Genomic DNA, 6,366 nt, shown 5'->3' on the forward strand with positions numbered 1-6,366 from the left:
CTAAAAATCAAACTAACACAACATGCTCTAAGATTCACTTGTCAAAATTAGCATAACACCATCCAACACTTTAATATTATAATGTCACTAACCCCTAAATATTTCTATAATTCTTATTCTCATGCATTCTTTAAACTTTGTATCCATTTTAATTTCTGCGTTTTAAACGTATAATTTTCCAAAATCAACATTAACATCTAAGATACACATCAATCAATCAACTAAAGTCCCAACATGAATCCTTCAAAAGTACTAACCACCAATCCACCAAAATCGCAACTTGAACTCTACATCTACTTTCTAAACTATAATCCCAATAGTTTCAAAGTTGCTACTATGGATATATAGGAGAACCACTGACTTTTTACATATGACACCATAATCATCCAAACGACAAACAAAATAATCAAATAAACCAAGTACGACACAATATATTTTTAAAATCCATAATCCCCAATAAATCTTTCAAAAGAAAACAGAAAATAATTGATTGAACTTCAATAACAACAGATTTTATTTCAATCAAATTGTTCCTACACATATTGTACTTCAACTTACCAATCTAACTTCTAATATACAGTCCTTCAAACTCAACATCAATCAACTTTACCACATGATAAATAACATGGGCCATTCAACATTTTTTTCAGCAACCCAAAATAACAACTTTGCGAAGCTTAAAAATTTTACAAACACCTCATCTACACCAAATAACATTAATTTTATCTACCTAAACTATAATATTTGATTCTCCAACTAACTTAAAATATCAATAATTTATCCAATATTCTAGTAACCAAAAAAAAAAAATCTTAGGAAGAGAAATCCAGTAAAAACCCTAATTATGCAAAATAAAATTCCATATCTAAAAGGGAAAAAAAAATCCATCAAAACCCAGATAATTCAGTTCTTCTTCTTCTGTTTTGGTATATACCCCCAGCCATGCACGCAAGAACAGCCCTCTCTCTTTCTTGAGTTCTTGCTCTCCAAAATGCTTTCTCTCGATCTCACTCTCTCTAGATTTTCTCTCTCTAAAACTCCCTCTCTTTCAATCTCCCTCTTTCAATTCTCCTACGAGATGCAGGATAGTGGGGAAAAAAAAGGAGGAATTTTGAAGGTTTAGGGAATTTGGTTTAGGATTTTGGGTAAGGATTTGGAAGAAAAGGGTTTGAAAAATTATGATTTTTTTTTCTTCGGAAAAATGGTTTAATAATAGAGTATGGGATAAATTTAGAAAAAGATTTAATGAAATAAGGATTAAAGAAATTAAGAAATAATTAAGGGTTGAGATTTATAAAATCAAGAATCAAGAATTCCTGAAAAAAAAAAATCAAGAAAACAGATTTTATTAGTGATTTCTTGAAGGCATTAGAGGGTTCTTGATGATTTCTTGATCTCTCAAAAAAATTGTAGAAAAGATAGATTGAAGAAGAAAATCAAAGAAAAAATGATATTTACTTTGGAATCACCCCAAAGATTTCCATGACATCAACCATATTGAATGCACCAGCATTCAAAAGAAAATAAAGACTTCTATAATTTTATGCATTCTATTCATTCTCTATAAATAAATCCTAATACAATCTATAAATAAAGAAAATCAACCAAGAGTCCAAATAAAATTAAAATACTAAATAAATAATCTAATTTTCTTTAATTTATCTCCCCTAATTTTTCAATCCTAATAAACTTAAATACAATACAAACTAAAGTTACTAAATGAAAAAATTACCAAAACGGCGGTACAGTTTTGGAAAATATTTACCAAAACGGTACACTGTAGCAATTAATTCCGAAAACGGTAAATTTTACCGTTTTCGGAATTAATTTATTTACCAAAACGGTAAAAACAGTAATCCATTACTACTTTTTATTTCCGAAAATCCCTTTTGTTAATTTTGACTGAAATTACCATTTTATCCTCGCCTCTTTCATTAAAATGTCTGTAATTTCAGCTGAAAGGGTTTCCTTGTTCTGCAACAAGTCCAAGACGAAGAGTGCCACCTCCATCTCTCTCTCTCTCTCTCTCTGTCTCCATTGGGGAGATCTTGAAAACATTGTAAGTTACCCTCTCTCTCTCTCTCTCTCTCTCTCTCTCTCTCCGTTGTGAGAACGTGAGAAACTTGCAACTTTCTCTGTATTTATCTTTCTTTGTTGTGGAGTCTCCGTTGGGGAGATGTAGAAAATATTGCAAGTTTCCCTCTCCCTCTCTCTATCTCTTTCCTTTGTGGAGAACGTGAGAAACTTGCAAGTTTCTCCAAATTTGTCTTTCTTTGTTGTGGAGATTGTTAAAATAATTTCGATTCAAGTCTCTTTCTATCTCTCTCCGTTGTGGAGATTTTGAGAAATTTGAATCGAAAGTGTTTGTGTTTGTGTTTTGGAGTATTCGAACCCTAAACTTTCCATAATATTTTGTCCAAATTCTTTTTTGACTTTTTATTATTATTGTCATTATTTGCTTGTTGTTAAATCTCTTTCAACAGGAACCTTGAAAAAATTGAATACTTCAAGGTGACAATTTTATTTGATTTTAATTTATAATTTTTTTCTTTCTACCAATGGAATGCAAATTATTCATAGTGAAAGTTTATTATTGATGAATTTAATTACGTTTAGGGGAAAAAAGATGTAGTCCTCATATCATTAAACCCATGATATTTTCAGGATAATGAAAGGACTGTAACAAGGTGTTTTTTGACATAAGATCAAAACTATTTTAGTCAATGTCAAAAGGTGCTTTTTGACATAAGATCAGAACTATTTTAGTCAATGTCAAAAAGCACATTTTGACATTAGATCAGAACTATTTGACTCAATGTCAGAAAGCTCCTTTTGACATTAGATCAAAACTATTTTAGTAAAAGTCAGAAGGAGATCAGAACTATTATAGTCAATGTCAAAAGGCTCCTTTTGACATTAGATCAGAACTATTTTACTCAATGTCAGAAGGAGCCTTCTGACATTAGATCAGAACTATTTTAACCAATGTCAGGAGAAGCCTTCTGACATTAGATCAGAACTATTTTAGTCAAATGTAAATTGTACATAGAGAATCATTTTGATATAATTTATTTTTGTTATGAATTTAATGTCAGAAGGATCCTTCTGACATTGTCTAAATGTTTTTTTTTATCTTACGTCAGAAGGTTCCTTTCGACATTATATACAATACATTCTGATATAATGTCAAAAGTATCATTCTGATATTATATTGTATTGCTTATGAAATTAATTAATTATTTTGAATGGGTCTACGTTAGGTCAATCGTATTGGAAATAGTCTTTCATCTACGTTGACATGGTATGTTATCCTCTTTTTATGACATTAAGTATCATATTTTTTTACATTTTGAAAAATACGATGACATAGCAATATATATTTTGCAGGCACGTGTTGTGTGTAACGCGGAAAGATTTTCACAATTCTTCTCAAATTTAACATTTGAGCAGAAGACATGTTTAAATTCTACTTGTTTTGCTCCACTACTATCTATGCCACGCGTCCCAATGTGTAGCAATTTGATTTTTCTTCTCATAGAGAAATTTAATCTAAAAATGGTTATTTTTCATTTGAAATTAAAGATATTTCTATTTCAGAAGGTGAGGTTGCATTGATATTAGCTTTGGGAGGTTTGTATAGTAGTGATGGAATCGGTTCTCTCTCAAAGAAAGACGAGCTTTGTGTACAATTATTTTGGAATAAGTACTTTGACGTGCCAACAGAGATAACCTTAGATTCTTTTGAGACTATACTTAATACAGTCTTAAAAAATGAAAATATTATTGAATTAAAAAAATATTTTTATTATACATAGTTATTACATTTTTACTTCCTAAGGACAGACTGAAGATAAACAAAGAACTTTTAAGTATGGTATGGTGCGCGATGAGATCTTCAATAGGATCCCATGGGGCAGATTAGTACACAACCACCTTTTAAAGTCTTTACGCATCTGTGCGACGAAGTTTAAGGAAACTGGTAAACATGTACATTTCTATGGTTGTGCATTGGTGCTTCAGGTAGGTAAAGAAAAATTTGAGTTATTAATTTAATCTTACTTCTTCGAAGTACTACTTTTATAAACTATTGATGTTTATTTAAGCACTCGTCCTGTATTCTTATGCACTTGTAGGTATGGGCATTCGAACATATACCTGTAATAGCCCCCCGCATATTTGCCAATCATTTTCCAAGGTACCTGAAGTATCCTTATTATTTAAATGAGGAACGACAATTTTACGTCGATAAGTTTGTCAATTGCACGGTATGAATTATTGAACTACGATTTCAATCGTATATATATATACCTCCATCTAATATATACAATTTTTTATATGCATGTATCATCTTTAACAGATTAATAAGTTGAAATTGACCGATCATGAACTTTGTGAGGCTGTTCTTGCTCCATTTTGTAAGGGTTATAAGAGGAAAGAGGAAAATGGTGTTCGGTCTAAAAGGAAAAACTTAGAGGAGGTTGATAAGTTGAAGAAGAAAATGACGGTGATGGAACAGAAGTTGAAAGATCATTCTAAAGTTATCCAAGAATTGAAAAGGACATCAAATGTTTGAAGTCATATAATGAATCTGGCCCTAAGGTATTGTTTCTCTACTATATGTGATAAATCCACATAATAGGTTACATCCACTTCGAAATCATTATGAATGTTTGTTTTAATATCAAACAGTATAACGTTAAATTCGATAAAGCCTCGGACTTTGCACCTTCGAAAATCAAGTCATCTCCCCATACCAACACCTCTGTCGATCCTTCAGATATGCCTAAGGCATCGACCCCTACCAAGGGCTTAGACGATCCTTTAGGTATACCTAAGTCATCGCCTCCGACAAAGGCTCTAGTGTTCCTTTTGGTATACACAAGGCATCTCCCTCAACGAATACTTCCACAAATGAGTATCCACCTTACGAAGAAGAAATTGGAATCGATGCTAAAAAGACATCTGAAACAATGCCAATGAACCATTCACCTGAAGTATCATTCTCTTCATCCACAAAATACAAGGTACCTTGCATGAACAATATTTAAAATGTTCAAAAAATATTTCATGTGAGTTGGTTTTTATGATCATTTTCTATTCTTCTTATTCAGCTGTCTACTAAAGTTGATAACGGACGTAGTTCGCCTAATATTTTGAAAAGTAATTATCTCAATAATGAACAAAATTCAGAATTCAAATTCGACGCTGATAAGGTATGTATATACTTAATATTTAAAATTTTAATGTAGAAAAATCACTCACATTCGACTTCATGTTATGTCTAATTTTTAGACTTATATGTTTTTGGTTAGGAAATTGTTATCTATATAATAAACGCATCTTCAATAATACCTGTCTAACTTTTATTTTTTATAGGCTGAATCCTCATCTCCTCTTATAAAGCTAGAGTCTAAAGACAACAACATTCTAGCTAGGGGGAATTCATCTGATTTTGATCAAAAGGTGTGTGGTCGTTTGTCTTACAATATCCCCTCTGGGATATATCCGGTATATTTATTATGTTGTAAGATTTTCAATCAATTTCTTTGATTTGAAATGTGTATCTATGCACATTTACAGTTTCTTATTGCATGTCGTTTAAATTGTTAGGATGAAATGAAAATTTTAATCCTCGTATCAATTGATTTCTTTAGCGAATAAGATGTATAAATTTTAAAAAATATATTATTTGAAATGTTATATCATGGTCAATTTAAATACAATCAGTTCGTTATTCATACGTAATTGTTAACTTCATATTTTAAAGGTGTGAAGTACCATACGAATACGAGTAATTTATGCAATGTTGTTATTTGTTGTAGGAGGGTGGGTATTCCATGAACCCTGTGAAGTCTAAAAGAGATGTGAAACCTTCAGTATATTTGAAGCCACCCTATGCACCCTTAGATATACGAAAAAAGAAGAAGATATGCAAAGAGTTGAAGTGGGATGTATGCATGTTTCAGATTTCATTTTGATTATGTTTGTTCTAATATTATTATGAATGATATGTAATTATTTTACGTACTAATTTGTAGAGATGCGCTCGTAATTATTTTCATGATCCTAAGCGCCCCTTTACCAACGAAGAATTAACGTTGATAAATTCACATCACGCTGATATAAATTTGGAAGACGGGTATTATATTCCGAGCGCATCTATTAATTCACTTAGGGGGGTTGGGTGGTTGGATGATCAGGTAACATTTTTCCATATTTTAATTTTAATTTTTTTGAGAATTCTAGAATGATTAAATATTTCTCTGACTTTGTTGCCACACAGATAATCGATGGATATTGTAAATTTCTTAAAAGGAGAGAGTTGCAATGTGGCGCCCCGCCAAACGCTAACACAAATCCCAAGGC

The 6,366-nt window shown here is 31.4% G+C and overlaps 1 long non-coding RNA gene across 1 annotated transcript; it reads left to right on the forward strand.

Moving 5' to 3' along the window:
* The first annotated feature begins 5,384 nt into the window (after positions 1-5,384).
* On the forward strand, positions 5,385-6,061 carry LOC147380786 (uncharacterized). The gene is made up of 2 exons (XR_015175100.1): positions 5,385-5,463; positions 5,823-6,061. It is a non-coding gene; the product is annotated as an uncharacterized LOC147380786 (long non-coding RNA).
* Positions 6,062-6,366: the final 305 nt, after the last annotated feature.

Source organism: Akebia trifoliata, unplaced genomic scaffold (genome assembly GCF_017979445.1).
Source record: "Akebia trifoliata isolate Shusen 1 unplaced genomic scaffold, ASM1797944v1 Contig00991, whole genome shotgun sequence".
Taxonomy (NCBI): domain Eukaryota; kingdom Viridiplantae; phylum Streptophyta; class Magnoliopsida; order Ranunculales; family Lardizabalaceae; genus Akebia; species Akebia trifoliata.